The 17,755-nt window shown below is 40.4% G+C and overlaps 1 long non-coding RNA gene across 2 annotated transcripts; it reads right to left on the reverse strand.

Moving 5' to 3' along the window:
• Positions 1-69: 69 nt before the first annotated feature.
• Positions 70-16,400, reverse strand: LOC119888153. 2 transcript variants are annotated; one of them, XR_005441856.1, is made up of 4 exons: positions 15,775-16,400; positions 14,475-14,548; positions 14,211-14,251; positions 70-4,220 (listed from the first exon to the last, which is right to left on the reverse strand). It is a non-coding gene; the product is annotated as an uncharacterized LOC119888153 (long non-coding RNA). The 2 variants fall into 2 exon arrangements; XR_005441857.1 differs by lacking the exon at positions 70-4,220 and adding an exon at positions 10,476-11,268.
• Positions 16,401-17,755: the final 1,355 nt, after the last annotated feature.

The raw sequence follows: 17,755 nt of genomic DNA on the forward strand, positions 1-17,755 counted from the left end.
CTAAAGGCTCCTTCACTCTTCCTCAACTTTTCATTCAGTGACTGGAGAAGAACAGAGGCAAAATCCAGCTCAGTGTTTTTGTTTTTTATTTACAATTCACAATTGTACAAAATCTCATCAGGAAGTTGTTTGCCAAAACCATACAAACATAAAAGAGAACAGCAAGGCTATGATTAAAACAAACTATATTAATATAATATATTAATAAAATAAACTCACATGGTTAGGTAACTTAGGACACAAAAAAAACTAGAAAATTTAAATAAAATAAACAATTAAGAAATTATAATTAAGGCACATTATTACCATTCCTTCAACAGTTATTGTTTAGGTCTTCTTTCTGTGTCACCATATCTTTACAGTGTCATACATTTGTAGTTTTGAGAGTTTTGTCATTAGTTACACATCGAAAATGTAGCAGATTATTTCCTTTTTCCAACAAACAACCAGAGAAAACAAAACAAAAACTATCTCAAGTTTTAGCTGAGGGTAGACTTATTGATGAACTGTACATTACTACGAATAAGTTACATTAAGTTTTGAGAACATCAGTTATTGTTCCAAACCCATAACAAAGGTAATCCAGGTGAAATGATCTGTTTATTCTAAATTAAAACACCAAATATTGCAACATAGTGTGACACAATTTTTGTATTGGCTGGTGTGTATCCGACAATACTAAAAAAAAGATAAATAAAACTTTAATTCATTCCTGAAGCAATTCAACGAGGGTTTCTGCTTCTTCCATTTGCATACGTGAATATGATATTTTCCCATAATTCCCATCGTTCCTTGGACAGGTTTTCATTGTATAATAAAATCTGGTGTGCTTCAAAATTATTTAAGTTCTCAATCCTGACATTAAGCTAGTCTTTCATGTTTTGCCAGAATTGTATCGTAATTTGACATGAGAAGAAAAGATGTTCAGTAGTTTCCGGCTCTTACAGACAGAAACAACAGAGGTCAACCTCAAATCTGAATCTTTTTCTCAATGTTTCTGCTGCTGGATAATAACCATTAATAATTTTAAATTGCATTTCTTTTGTTTTTGGAGAAATCGGTCATTTTAGGTATTCATATTTATCTTTTTATATACAGTCTATGATATTTATCCTTGATTAGTAATTTATTATCTATTATTTTAATGTTTACTTTTTTGCATCATGAAAGAATTTAAGGTTGAAAACTTTGCGAATAGCTTTATTCTTGCATTTCCTATAGCTGATTTGTAATTGTCCAACCTTTAAATCTGGCAAGACTACTTGTACACTTGATTGTAAGATCGTGTTTTGTATTAGGTTCACAAGAGGTAGTGGTATTGCTTTACATATTTTGCTGAACACTGCATTTTAAAATTTTCTTTAAATGAAAGAATAATTGAAAAATCCTGCCACTATCATCCATTAGGTCTGTTATAAAAATAACTTTTTTGTCATACCAAATTTGATTAAATAAGGTTTTCCTATTAATTGTTAACTGTTCTATTGTTCCACAAGGTGGTGCCATGTGGAGTAAAATTGTGGGAAAATATCATCTTCCAGTAGAATAGTACTTGTTTATGAAATTCTGACACCTTCACAGGTAGTTAATTAATTAATTTCGAAGTCGCATTATAACAAACATTCTAACCCTTCCATTTTTTAAAAATATGTTTCTGGGGATAGGAAACCAAATTGATTCAGGCTGTGACATAAAGGCTTTGATACAATTTATTCTAAACACTCCTACCATGGATTCAAAGTCTAGTGTTTTTAGACCTCCTTTATTATTTTCTCTGACCAGATGTGATTTTTTTAAATAGTGCGTTTTGTTTCGCCATATAAAGTTATATATTCGCTCAGCACCTCTGGTCTGTACTACGAAGCGGGGTAACTGGCTTATTCATGTAACTTCAGGAGTAACTTCGTGACGTCGGGTGTAACTTCCCGATTAACCCATACTGTAACCCATAACGCATGGATAGGTGTTACCCGAGGTCTGTTGCCATGGCAATTTACGCCGCATCTCTAAATTAAGCAGGTTTTGTTTGTGGTTAACTTGAGGTTATCTTGTATACGCGGACTACACACCGCATCTGTACTCAGTGTTAATGATGAGAAGTAGGATATTAATACACACCACTTCAGAAAATATGTTTAGATTTCATCCTGATTTGCTCCACTGCGGTTGCAATGAAGTTCTGAACACAACAACATTCAGAGAGCGAGCCCTGCAGCCTCAGTGAATCTTAATTAATTAACGGGATAGTTTCGTAGATGTATTGGGCGGATTGAGAAGAAAACGGAGTAATTTCTTATTATTTATTATGACATTAATTTCGGGGAATTTCTGATTTTTCTTCTTGTAAATTTCACACTTTCATAGGATTTTTTTTTCTCGGTTATTAAACCCCTCCCGATTTTTTGGACACGTAAAATAATCTATCAAAATATGTGAAAACACTTAGGAGAATTCAATTATAGACTACAGCAGCAATAAATAATGCAATTCGGTCATGGAACAAATGCTTATAACCAAAATAATGAGTACACTATAGAAATACGTGTTTTTACAACACTAATTCTTTCTGTCTGTGCCACAGTGATGAATGGTGATGATAAGGAGCTGGAGAGCATATAACCCACCAAGGAACTGGTACCAGTAGTATATCAAAAAAGAAATCAATGAACATTCAAATGGATTTTGGCTCAAACAGCGTGATTAAATGCCAATCTGTTATACCATTGAATCTTTCTTGTGTGTTGCCAGCTGCTGCTCCATCATCATCACTTGCTGGTGTTCCTGGTAACCAATAGTGTTCATGAACTGATTTTGTCAGTAGTGAGGGGAAGTACCCATTTCTGTCTTCATGCAAGAAAAATCATATTGCTTTCCCTGCTTAGACATATAAAGGCTAAAGAAGAGTATTTTAATTGACCATCGATCCATACAAAAATGTGTGAATGAATAGTGTATAACTATTATGTTTCCAATAGTTTATTTAAATATAATGAAGTACCCCTTCAATTTCTAAGACTTAGCAAGTGAAGTAATATTTTAGTGGTCTTTGTCTTAATCAAGAGCGACTGTTGTTTCTAACTGACATAATAACGTCTGTTTTAGTACCCTCTGCTTCACTGTCCAGACCACCTGCCTGTCACCCAAAGGAAACTGCTGGAGCCACTGGTACATGGTAATTACAGTGTAATGTCATGTTAATCAATAAAATGTATTGCCTTATGCTCTGTGGTAATTCTGTTATACTTCGGTCATATACTGATAAATGCTTTTGCTTATCTTGTTGTCTTTCTGTCTTTGTAGCCAATATTTATATATTCAGTTGTATTTTCTTCTAAACAATGCTGCACTGTGGCCTATATGATTGTTATACATCTTGAAGGCTGTGCAGCTGTGGTACAAATATGGTAAAAAGTGAATAAATAAAGATGTAATATAAAGTAATTAGAGTTTGTTGGTTTTAATTGAACCATACATTGATCTTTTCAGGAACCCTCTCACCTTCTGAGACCTCTTCTACACCTCATACACCTGAGCCGCCACACAGTAAGATGTTTTCTTTACTCTGAAGATGTTACTGTGGCTAAAGTATGCTTTAAGTCCTTGAAAAATTATAACATCTCATTAATTTAGTTTTTTCTTTTTTCATCTTTGTTCTCTCAGCTGGGCATTCTGCTGTTGTTCCCCCACCAACACACAGACCAGCCCCTCATACACCCGAGCCACCACACAGTAATGGACCAGCTACACTGAGTGGGTACTATTACTACTACTATTACTGACGGCCGATGCATCGGCAGAGGAAATGGTATCAGATGTCTGGAGCTGAGGAGCAATGCCATCAGCGTTGCTGAAACGGTGAGTTGTGCACTCAAATTATTTATTCACACTAGCGAACTAACGTTCATTAATGAAGTAAAATCGTTTATTAATTAACATGGCATGTTGTCTGTGTGTGAGTGAGTATTTACATCCTAATAATTAATTAATTTCAATTTGTGGGGCAGGTTTGAATCCAGCCATGGGCTCTGTGTGGAGTTTGCAAGCAAGAGGCAAGCAAGAAATGACAAGAGCAGCTGTACAATCATAGGTCGTAGCTACTCTGATGATGAAAACTTACATACTGTATCAAAACTTATGGTAAATTTTTAATACTTCTCTGCTTGTTTTTGTCATCTAGCGGCTCATTAACATGGAGGTCCTGAGAGCTCAGCGCACTGAAACTTAAGAAGACACATTATACATACATATTATTTAACACATCTCAGACTTAAGATCAGCAGAGACAGAACATTATAAGCTTCGTAAAGGTCGATCTTAATGGCAGGGCTGTTGGTTGTTCCGCTTAGGTTGGCTTTTTAGGGCCCGAGCACGACCGTGCGAGGTCCCTATTGAATTTGCTCGGATTATTAGGGCCCGAGCACGACCGTGTGAGGTCCCTATTGAATTTGCTCGGATTATTAGGACCCGAGCACGACCGTGTGAGGTCCCTATTGAATTTGCTCGGATTATATATATTTTTAGGGCCCGAGCACGACCGTGTGAGGTCCCTATTGAATTTGCTCGGATTATTTTTTTTTTAGGGCCCGAGCACGACCGTGCGAGATCCCTATTGAATTTGCTCGGATTATTAGGGCCCGAGCACGACCGTGCGAGGTCCCTATTGAATTTGCTCGGATTATATATATTTTTAGGGCCCGAGCACGACCGTGTGAGGTCCCTATTGAATTTGCTCGGATTATATTTTTAGGGCCCGAGCATGACCGTGTGAGGTCCCTATTGAATTTGCTCGGATTATTAGGGCCCGAGCACGACCGTGTGAGGTCCCTATTGAATTTGCTCGGATTTCTTTTTTTTTTTAGGGCCCGAGCACGACCGTGCGAGGTCCCTATTGAATTTGCTCGGATTATATATATATATATATATATATATATATATATTTTTTTTTCTGCAAAGTAGGCCCAAATGACATGGCCTAAACATACTCGAAAACTCACCAAAATTTGCAAACATGTCAGGACCGGTGAAAAATTTCGTATTCTACAAGTTTCGCACATGGGCGTGGCAAAATGACTCGCTAGCGCCACCTAGAAAATTGGAAAAGATTAGCCCCTCGTTCACGTTCAACCTACATGTACGAAATTTTCTGGGGACATGTATCGTATCAAGACGCACAAAAAAGCCTCAAGAACCCATAGCCTAAATCAACAGGAAGTCGGCCATTTTGAATTTTATGGCCATTTTTGGATGATTTACACACTTCGTACTTTAACGAACTCCTCCTAGGGATTTAGTCGGATCGACCTCAAATTTCTGCTGTGCCTTCTAAAGGCATTGAAGATGAAAAGTTGTGCTATTTGCGAGTTTTCGTCAATGGGCGTGTCCGTGGCGTCGATGATTCGCTATGAAACAGGAAGTTGTTGTAACTTCAGTGTACATGCTCACATCCGGACCAAACTGTACATGTAGGATGAGAGTCCCGCCCTGAACACATGTACATGCCGACATTCACCCACAGTCATAGCGCCACCTGCTGGCAACAGAAAGTGACCTTTAACGAAGCAGCCCCCGCCGCACGTTTTACCTACGTGCACGAATTTTCTGTGGTACGTGTATCTTGTCCAGACGCACAAAAAAGTCTCTTGGAGCCATAGCCTAAACCCAACAGGAAGTCGGCCATTTTGAATTTTACGTCAAATTTTGGATGATTTACACACTTCGTACTTTAACGAACTCCTCCTAGGGATTTAGTCCGACCGACCTCAAATTTCTGCTGTGCCTTCTAAAGGCATTGAAGATGAAAAGTTGTGCTATTTGCAAGTTTTCGTCAATGGGCGTGTCCGTGGCGTGGCGTCAAAGATCAACTCTTCGCCATGACACGGAAGTTGTCGTAGCTTCAGTGTACATGCTCACATCTGGACCAAACTGTACATGTAGGATGAGAGTCCCGCCCTGAACACATGTACATGCTGATATTCACCCACAGTCATAGCGCCACCTGCTGGCAACAGGAAGTGACTTTTAACGAAGCAGCCCCCGCCGCACGTTTCACCTACGTGCACGAATTTTCTGTGGTACGTGTATCTTGTCCAGACGCACAAAAAAGCCTCTTGGAGCAATGCCCTAAAACCAACAGGAAGTCGGCCATTTTGAATTTTAAGTCAAATTTTGGATGATTTACACACTTCGTACTTTAACGAACTCCTCCTAGGGATTTAGTCCGACCGACTTCAAATTTGTGCTGTGCCTTCTAAAGGCATTGAAGATGAAAAGTTGTGCTATTTGCGAGTTTTCGTCAATGGGTGTGTCCGTGGCGTGGCGTCAAAGATCAAGTCTTCGCCATGACACAGGAAGTTGTTGTAACTTCAGTGTACATGCTAACATCTGAACCAAACTTTACGTGCTTGATAACTCTCCCACCCCGCTATGGAGGACCGATCCTGACACAGTCAGAAATAAATACAGAAATAAATAAATGCTCAATAATAAATAAGCTTCCAATTAAATACACAAAAAAATAAAGTAAATTAAAGCTGCAAGCAGCGTTGGGCGGGCCCTCGCACTTATAAGCGCGTCCGCGTGTGAGCCGGCCGAGTTGCATATTCTGGAGCTCTGCCGGTGCGGCTGTGAATTTGCTACGCGGTTATGACGCCGCATGAAGGTGTTATATGTCACTTCCTGTGTCCCCTATGTGGAGCTACATAGCACTTGCCGCTATGAATATAAATCGGTGTTGGCGTGTAGATGTCTGCGGGGTGGGAGAGTTATCAAGCACGTAAAGTTTGTTTCAGATGTGAGCATGTACACTGAACAATAATGTACCCAAACAATAAAATAAATTCCTTTTATATTTCCCTGCCTTGTTGTTTATGTGTACATACAGAGGAAGAATGTGAGAACAGCACACATTTCATCGTTACTGTGTGCTGTACCGCAGTTCTGTGTCCATGCATGCAGCAAACTGAAAGCACCGTCTGTCGGAGCGTCTACGTGAAAAGAGAAGGAAGACATTGCTGGTAGTATTGTCTTCAGAGTTGTTAAACACCTCAGCGCACTGAAGGAAGCCATCTGACTGTGTGAGGGGCAAGATCGTTGATGTCTGCAGGCAGAGTAGGAGCTCTCCTGTCTGACTGGTCCACCAATAGCAGAGAAGATGACCCCTTGAGACACAGCCCCTCCTCATTTGCATAATGAGGCAGAAATGCATACAAAAATTTAAAAAAGACAGGCAGAAATAAATACCATGGGTGAAAATAAATAAGGTAAATAAATACAAAGGAAGAATAAAACAGACAAAAATATTAAAACACACATAAATAAATACATTAAAAAAATTTGTAATAAATAAAGTTGAATAAACAAATAAGGTAATTATAACAAAGGTGAATAGTAAAGGCACTAATTAAAATATATACATTTATGTCTCCTTGTATAATTTAATTACTACCTACATTTATTTATTTACTTTATTTTTTTGTGTATTTAATTGGATGCTTATTTATTTATTGAGCATTTATTTATTTCTGTATTTATTTCTGACTGTGTCAGGATCGGTCCTCCATAACGGGGTGGGAGAGTTATCAAGCACGTAAAGTTTGGTTCAGATGTGAGCATGTACACTGAAGTTACAACAACTTCCTGTGTCATGGCGAAGACTTGATCTCTGACGCCACGCCACGGACACACCCATTGACGAAAACTCGCAAATAGCACAACTTTTCATCTTCAATGCCTTTAGAAGGCACAGCACAAATTTGAAGTCGGTCGGACTAAATCCCTAGGAGGAGTTCGTTAAAGTACGAAGTGTGTAAATCATCCAAAATTTGACGTAAAATTCAAAATGGCCTACTTCCTGTTGATTTTAGGGCATCGCTCCAAGAGGCTTTTTTGTGCGTCTGGACAAGATACACGTACCACAGAAAATTCGTGCACGTAGGTAAAACGTGCGGCGGGGGCTGCTTCGTTAAAAGTCACTTCCTGTTGCCAGCAGGTGGCGCTATGACTGTCTGTGAATGTCAGCATGTACATGTGTTCAGGGCGGGACTCTCATCCTACATGTACAGTTTGGTGCAGATGTGAGCATGTACACTGAAGTTACGACAACTTCCGTGTCATGGCGAAGAGTTGATCTTTGACGCCACGCCACGGACACGCCCATTGACGAAAACTTGCAAATAGCACAACTTTTCATCTTCAATGCCTTTAGAAGGCACAGCACAAATTTGAGGTCGGTCGGACTAAATCCCTAGGAGGAGTTCGTTAAAGTACGAAGTGTGTAAATCATCCAAAATTTGACGTAAAATTCAAAATGGCCGACTTCCTGTTGGGTTTAGGCTATGGCTCCAAGAGACTTTTTTGTGCGTCTGGACAAGATACACGTACCACAGAAAATTCGTGCACGTAGGTAAAACGTGCGGCGGGGGCTGCTTCGTTAAAAGTCACTTCCTGTTGCCAGCAGGTGGCGCTATGACTGTCTGTGAATGTCAGCATGTACATGTGTTCAGGGCGGGACTCTCATCCTACATGTACAGTTTGGTGCAGATGTGAGCATGTACACTGAAGTTACGACAACTTCCGTGTCATGGCGAAGAGTTGATCTTTGACGCCACGCCACGGACACGCCCATTGACGAAAACTTGCAAATAGCACAACTTTTCATCTTCAATGCCTTTAGAAGGCACAGCACAAATTTGAGGTCGGTCGGACTAAATCCCTAGGAGGAGGAGTTAAAGTACGAAGTGTGTAAATCATCCAAAATTTGACGTAAAATTCAAAATGGCCGACTTCCTGTTGGGTTTAGGCTATGGCTCCAAGAGACTTTTTTGTGCGTCTGGACAAGATACACGTACCACAGAAAATTCGTGCACGTAGGTAAAACGTGCGGCGGGGGCTGCTTCGTTAAAATTCACTTCCTGTTGCCAGCAGGTGGCGCTATGACTGTGGGTGAATGTCAGCATGTACATGTGTTCAGGGCGGGACTCTCATCCTACATGTACAGTTTGGTCCAGATGTGAGCATGTACACTGAAGTTACGACAACTTCCGTGTCATGGCGAAGAGCTGATCTTTGACGCCACGCCACGGACACGCCCATTGACGAAAACTTGCAAATAGCACAACTTTTCATCTTCAATGCCTTTAGAAGGCACAGCACAAATTTGAGGTCGGTCGGACTAAATCCCTAGGAGGAGTTCGTTAAAGTACGAAGTGTGTAAATCATCCAAAATTTGACGTAAAATTCAAAATGGCCGACTTCCTGTTGGGTTTAGGCTATGGCTCCAAGAGACTTTTTTGTGCGTCTGGACAAGATACACGTACCACAGAAAATTCGTGCACGTAGGTGAAACGTGCGGCGGGGGCTGCTTCGTTAAAGGTCACTTTCTGTTGCCAGCAGGTGGCGCTATGACTGTGGGTGAATGTCGGCATGTACATGTGTTCAGGGCGGGACTCTCATCCTACATGTACAGTTTGGTCCGGATGTGAGCATGTACACTGAAGTTACAACAACTTCCTGTTTCATTGCGAATCATCGACGCCACGGACACGCCCATTGACGAAAACGCGCAAATAGCACAACTTTTCATCGTCAATGCCTTTAGAAGGCACAGCAGAAATTTGAGGTCGATCCGACTAAATCCCTAGGAGGAGTTCGTTAAAGTACGAAGTATGTAAATCATCCAAAAATGGCCATAAAATTCAAAATGGCCGACTTCCTGTTGACTTTAGGCTATGGGTTCTTGAGGCTTTTTTGTGCGTCTTGATACGATACATGTCCCCAGAAAATTTCGTACATGTAGGTTGAACGTGAACGAGGGGCTAATCATTTCCAATTTTCTAGGTGGCGCTAGCGAGTCATTTTGCCACGCCCATGTGCGAAACTTGTAGAATACGAAATTTTTCACCGGTTCTGACATGTTTGCAAATTTTGGTGAGTTTTCGAGTATGTTTAGGCCATGTCATTTGGGCCTACTTTGCAGAAAAAAAAAAAAAAAAAAAAAAAAAAAAAAAAATATAATCCGAGCAATTTCAATAGGGACCTCGCACGGTCGTGCTCGGGCCCTAATAATCCGAGCAAATTCAATAGGGACCTCGCACGGTCGTGCTCGGGCCCTAATAATCCGAGCAAATTCAATAGGGACCTCACACGGTCGTGCTCGGGCCCTAATAAATAAATAAATAAATAAATAAAATAATCCGAGCAAATTCAATAGGGACCTCACACGGTCATGCTCGGGCCCTAAAAAAATAATCCAAGCAAATTCAATAGGGACCTCGCACGGTCGTGCTCGGGCCCTAAATATATATAATCTTAGCAAATTCAATAGGGACCTCACACGGTCGTGCTCGGGCCCTAATAAAAAAAATAATCCGAGCAAATTCAATAGGGACCTCACACGGTCGTGCTCGGGCCCTAATAATCCGAGCAAATTCAATAGGGACCTCGCACGGTCGTGCTCGGGCCCTAATTAAAATCTTGGATCAAACACAGCAACTCCTTTTGGTATTGTATTCCAAATGCCTTATTCAAGAAAATTGGAGGATTAGAATTTCTTCTTAGAGCGGACTTTAGTGTTGACAAATTACCTATATCATTGTCAGAGTTTCACAGACAAATACTTGTATGGGAAAATGTTATATGTACATAACTTATCACCCCACACCTCTGCACTCTGGAACAACAGATATGTTTTGCACCGCAACAGATCTCTGTTCTTTGAAGATTGGTTTAGCTGACTTAATGGATACCAACGGACATTTTTTAAATTATGAACAATTTTGCATCAAACATAATTTCAAACCCTTAGAATCAGACTTTATTAAATCACATAGAGCACTACCCCAAAAATTTGTCTTTCTAACATGAAACATTTTGGCATATCATCCAATACAACCACAATTGGCCCCACTATCAATTCAAGGAATCTTTGTTGTGGATAGAAAATGCACAAACACACTTCAAAGTAATGAACAACATTTACCCCTCTAAAGAATTACTGAGACTTCGCTTTGGCATGGATGATAACACATGTACATTTTGTGAAAATGATATCGAAACTACGGACCATGTGTTTTTCTCACGTAATGTGATACAGACATTTTAGTGTGATATACATAAATGGGTTAAGCAACAGATGTCCTCATTCCCAACCTCTATCTCCAGAGACAACATAACATTTGGATTGATATTGCAAAGCAAGGGTGATGAGCTCTGTAGTATCACATAGTGTCACACAGGGGTAAACCCAACAGCGATAGCCATAGAGGGCGAAGCCTATACAAAATAGAACCAGAGGATTCTCAGGAAAGCATTCCTGTTCCAGTTGTTAGTGAGTTACAAACTGAACGTTGAGCCAATAATATATAGGCTGGCTGCAGTACTGCAGCTATATAATATTGTCCTGTTTTTAAAAACCCACTTATGTTAATGTTCAAGCTCATCTTAATTACATTTAATCAGGCACCACCATTGCCCAAGTGTATCTGCTGAAGGTTTATCAAGTGTAACACACAAAGCTACACCAATCAGACTCATTTAATAGCCCATCAAAATCAATCGTTTTGGTTTTAAAACCAAAAAACGTTATTTACGATTTGGTTTTGAAACAAAATTATGAAAGAACAAACCATACATGGATTATGGATCCTCACTTTGCTGCATTTTTAGAAACTATGATGAACTTATTTTGTGTTTTATTGATGTATAAGTGTTTTCTTTAACAATTTACTTTCATGATCAGGAAGGCAACTTTAAACGTTTCCATGCGCGCAATAAAGTCACAACAAATGTTGTGGGGCATTTAAGCAGGAAAACACAAAAACTGTAGTTATAAACTAGACATGACATGAAAAAGGAAACTCTCCAGACCTTTTGGTTGTGGAGAAGCACACAGAACATGAATTAATATTAGATCCTGATCGATCCTGTCGGGTTAGGGTTAGTTTCCAACTGACGCAGTTGTCATTTTCCCGCCCAGCGCCCACGTTGTTGGAATAGCAAATACACTTGCATCCATCTGAAATCGAGTTATCGTCATCACGCAGGTTTGATATATGTTAGAAAGTAATGTAGTGAAGCGCTGAATATCTAGCAGTATCTCCCCCACTGTGTGTTGTTTCAGTGTTATCAATGCTGTAGGTCAGGGGTCGGCAAATAAGTTTGATAAAAACAATTGTTAGGTTCCCGGTCAGTTCAGTCAGTAGTGCTCTGCACTAGTAATAGCAATTAGGGCTGAACGATTAATTGCATTTGCGATATTATGGCGATGTAATAAAACGAGATTTTCTAATCGCAAAGGCTGTGATTACACTCTGGTGACATGACACGCGAGAGTAAACCAGTCTGCAGAGAAAGCATCAACTTTGCACGTTACGCTGTACCTTGCTTTCTTGTTGTACAATGGCCTTAAGCTTGACAGAAGCTGACACTACATAAACTTTAGTGTCACACAAGACAGTAGCACCCTCCACCTGCGGGTAACTTGCTGGTGGTGGTGGGTGAAATCATCAGGCCATCCGCGGCTTTGACAGAGAGGAAAAATACACAACAGAAAGACACATGTAGTAAGTGTGACAGGAATTTCATGAGAAACCATCTTTAAAACACTGCCATGTAACTAATCTCACCAGCCTCTTGGGTATGGGGTCAATGGAAGGTAAATGTGTGTGATCCTTTAACATATGTCCAGAGGGGTCATGACTTTAGGTGGTTCACCACATGTACCTTGGACATGAGTGTCTTTCTATAGATCCCCTAGGGAACACTGAAAGACACCATGTTACTTTGATGAGATAGGACTCCAACCCTGAGACTAAGATAAAAGCTGCATGAGCTGTTACACTGCAGCTCACTCGGATGATACTCTCTGATGTGTATGTGTCCCGTGAGTTCCTTCTGCAGAAGACTTGAATAAAATTCACAGAAAGACAAGTGTTTGCCTGAGCTGTTTATTTGAAAACTCGAATTGCCATCAAACACACAGCCACCAGTCAGCTCAGGAAATATCTGTGAAACGGCGTTTCAGACCAAACGCACATGTCCGAAAGAGGCCCAGTCTGTCCCGAGTCGCAGCCTGGTTGCAGGCTACGGGAGTGGGGAACTCCAGGGATGTCGGGGAATTACTAAGCTTGTCTATTAAACACTTAATGAGAGGCAACACTTGGTTTTATTTTCGTTGGCCAACTTTTGAACTGAACCCCACACTGAGTATTTTTTGTTTGCTTACTGGGATACAGAAAGGCTCCTAGGAGATTTGAACTGAGATAAGGACGCATTAATTGGTGGTTGAACTGTTGAACTATTTTGTATTGAGCACTTACTGTGGTGAGTTAATGTTAGTTTTTCTTGTGGTCTGTAGGTAGGCCGACCTGATGATATTATATCATATTATTTAATGCAATGACTTGACTCAAATGATTTTCTCATATTATTACAATTTGATATATCTTCTCCACCATTGCTCATAATAATAATTCTACCTAATTCATCATAACACAGGCCTGACCCACAAGAAGGAACAGAGTATGATAAATCTATCTAATATTGTGTTGGTCATACTATACACTGATTTACTGCTTGTCCATTACACAAGGTAAAGAGCTTAAAAATGAATCGCATATTAAATCGCAATCTTGGTAAAAAAAAAAATTGCTATTAGATTATTTTCCAAAATCGTTCAGCCCTAATAGCAATGCTCCAAGGTACAAATGCACCTGGCTTTTAAAGGGAATGGGAGATGACACATGTTTGGTTCATGTTACACCCAAAACACACCCATGACTAATCGTTAAAATAGGGCCCTAGACCTGTATTTTTGGTCAATTGCTTCTCAAGATAGCAATGTGACAAAAATTTACCTGACCACACTTTTTAAGACCAACACTCCCATGGGCGCACAGATGGACGCAAGTATTTAAACAACATGGGCGAGAAAATGACAACTGCATCGGTTGGAAACTCACAATGTCACTTGCGCTGCTTTGCTCCGGGTGCAAGATAGGACCCAACATGTCACATTCTCACATACTCATACAGTGAAGCTGCCATGCAAAGTACCATTTGCCCTTAGAAAGAAACTAATCATTCACATATACTCACGCGCACACCAGGAGCAATTTGGGCTCAGTATCTTGCCCAAGGGCACTTTGACATGCAGACCAGAGGAGCCACCGGTCAAATCAAACAATATAAATTTTGGACAGAAAAAAACAACTAACCTGCTCCTTTTCTGGACAGAAGGACTCAGAATTATCCAAATCTGAAAGAGAGACAAACAAACCCCAAAATATTAGACCACAGCATCACACTATCACCACTGGATAGACATGTGCATGCAGAAATGCCAATGCATTTCTCTTGTCCTCTGCAGTGTGTGTTCTTGATATGAGAGAACACAAATAAACAAGGTGCCACAGTTGGCTGTGCTACTTTCTGACCAATATGTTTGTCTGTTTCTGTGTGTATATACACATATACATCACCTGCTGTCAGGCCAGGTGATGTATCTTTCATCATCTCTGGGTTGTTGTGATCCATCCCAGACGATACAGCAAAGCTGTAAACAGACGACCTCTCCATTAGTAGTGTTTCATTCTGCCATCAGAGATGCTTTTCAGGCTGGGGTGTTTGTGTGTGTATGATAGGGTTGTCTCATTTGTAACTCAGCAAAGTGTCACAGCTGGACATTGTGCCTAAAATATTAATATTTTAAGCCTTGATGAAACGGCGTTACAAAAAGATTTTTCTCATCAGAACAATCATTTAGACACCAGCCAAACCACCAAACGATGTCTGTACTTCTTCTTTTTAATTCTATGACACTGAAACACATTTCATCACCTGTGTTGTTTTTTTTTTTTCATTTTTAACAGGGAAAGTGCACATTCATATTTCAGATAGCATTGCTGTAAATGTTCCCAAGCTAGCTAAGAGGCTGCTTTTCATCTGTAGCCCCTGGACAGATGTTTCAGAGTGGCCCTACTCTACCTGCCGCCAACTTGGAACTCCCTGTTCATAATAGTTTTAGAATGGTCAACAGTGCTCCGTGTTTGCCTGATTTCCAGGACAATTTTGAGGTACTTTTGTACTTTACTTGAGTATTTCCATGTGATGCTACTGTATAGGCTACCTATATTCCCCCATATTTCAAAGGGAAATATTGTACTTTTTACTTCACTACATTTACCTTACGGCTACAGTTACTTTACAGATCCAGATTTCAAATCAAAGTAATGAATCAAGTGTGATTGTTATAGATTGTTGCTACTAACACTAACACTAAAATTGATGCATGCAAATATAACACTGACAGGGCAATTAATTAGTTATGATGGGAAGTATTTAAATGCTCCGTAATTGTATAGCGCCTTTCTAGTCTTTTTGAAAGCGCTTTTACACTTCACACAGCATCTGCATTCACACACAGCCTAAGTGCTCAAACAGAAACTAACATTCACACACATTCATACACTGAACACGGAACAGCCGCCAGGGGAAATTCGGGGTTCAGTATCTTGCCCAAGGACACTTCGACACGCAACCAGGGGGAGCCAGGGATTGAACCGCCGACCTTCCGATAACGGCCAACCCGCTCTAACTCCTGAGACACAGCAGCCCCATTTATAGTAACTTTAGCACATCATAGTAACTTTAGCACATCTTTGAATCTAAGACTTGTTATGGTGTATTTTAACATCACTGTAATGCTCCTTTTTTGTTAAGGATCAGAATAACGTCCTTCTTCCATTACTGCAAATCACAGGAGATTGCTAATAACGTTACCTTTTTATTTTAACAGTGGCACTGATTTCACCTGTGACTGTGGCAAAGAACCCACAGCATCCACTTCACCACGACGTAAGCTTTCTTAAAGTAGATGTTCCTAAAAGGAACGGCTTTGACTGGTTTAAGTAAAAAATCCCGAGCTAATGTTCACTATCTTCAAGGCATTATTCTTACTCAACGGCAGACATGGCGTCCAGCAAACCACCCCTTGTGCATTCTGGCGACACAACAGAAGAGCTGTTTTCACCGCTGACTTGTCTTTATTCATTAATGAGGAGCTGGAAGCTTCACATTAAGTTAACGTTGGTGTCAGTAATTCCGCAGAAGAACCGTTGTCAACAGTCGGTGCAGCTCAGCTTTCTTTTCCGTGTCTAAGTTACTAACTCATGTTTATCAGATTCCTTCACTCGAACGGCCGCCGATAGACAAGTATGATAGTACTGATTTACGCCTTTTCTAAGATGTACTTGTTAATCCCCAGCTCGTGAAGGGAGTGTGGTTTAAAATAGCATCTGCTAGCGAGGCCTGAAAACACAGGATGTAGCAGCAGCCAATCAGGAGAAAGCGTCCCCGGTTGTTATGGAAAACAGCGAAGCTATGATGGGCCTTTCCGAAACTTCTTGCAACTCCTTCTCCCTACCTACTTCCACTCTGCTTGCGCGTTCATGCAGAGGGTCCGCCACATTGAGTGCCATCCGAAACCAATGAGGGCGGAGTGGTAGTGGGTTGTTGAACCCTCCAATGCCGAGTGAGCACCGATGCAGGCTTGTTGAAGGTGTGTAACACCCTAAGCCGCACGATGGGGGACATTTCTTTCAAATTTGAGTTCCGTGTGACTTCGCTGGTTAACATGTAGGATTTTTAAATTCCGAAACTACACTAACATTTGGACGTCTTTAGGCCTATTTTAGGAGGGCTGAGGCCACAGAATCCTTCTGGTTGTTTCCTGTACTTCTAATTTAAATTCCTTCTGTGGTCGGGCACTAGGACTAGGGAGGCTGCCTTTCATCGCTGCTCTGCCGAGCTGCAGAGCGACGGTACTACACACACACAGATGCTGAAGAATATGGGGTTCCGTTTGTGCCAAAAATAAGTCGGCAAGCTTATTGTCTATGTCGATGCTTCACATGACTGTGTCAACTCAACTTGTTTATCTCGCTTGCCCTCCTTGTCCTTTGACTGTGATGTCTTCCTCTGTATTTGCTAACTGTGAATGGCCATGTGTCGTTAAAATGTGTCGTCTCCCTCTGTCGGTGCTTCGCCGTTACTACATGTTGTCTCCCCCTGTCGTTGCTATGTGTCGTTACTACATGTCTTCTCCCTCTGTCGTTGATATGTGTCCTTTCATTCTGTCGATGTGATTGTCCTCCTGATGTGTGGACTTGTGTTGACCAAATTTCCGAGCTACATTAATAGACCAGGCTAAAGGCGATTTTAATTTATTGAAACATATGCTTTAATGGGCTACATTATAGGCTAATTATAAAATGTTAATAATGGCATTACTATTAATCTAATAGCGCATTACCGTAGTTATTCATTTTCTCAAAATTACAATATAAATACCAGATTAACAATTCATCATCCATTGTAACAATACCATTAGCTCCCCAAAGTAGAGATAGTTTATTCTCATAACCAGACCTCAACAAGTACTTTACTATAGAATTCACTGTACACCTCATTGTAGTTTGGGGACGTCACTTCACTTAAAAGTAATGTGATTAAAAAGTCCATTTGTGTCTATGTTTTATTGTATTCCCAAAAAATCTGGTCTCTGTTTTGAAACATTCTCATTACAGTAAACAAAAAACTGAGGCTGTGCTACAAAGATGGACAGTAGATATCAGCAGAGGACACATAGTTACAGACCGGTTGTATTTGAGTCACTGAAGTGGAAAAGCCACTTTGCCATAAAGTAAGAAAGGATCTCACACACTGAAAAATCTGCTTTATGAAAAAAACAATTGTTTTTAGG

Source organism: Micropterus salmoides, unplaced genomic scaffold (genome assembly GCF_014851395.1).
Source record: "Micropterus salmoides isolate LMB-PRFRI ecotype aquatic unplaced genomic scaffold, ASM1485139v1 Ms_hic_scaffold_5, whole genome shotgun sequence".
In the NCBI taxonomy this organism is placed as follows: domain Eukaryota; kingdom Metazoa; phylum Chordata; class Actinopteri; order Centrarchiformes; family Centrarchidae; genus Micropterus; species Micropterus salmoides.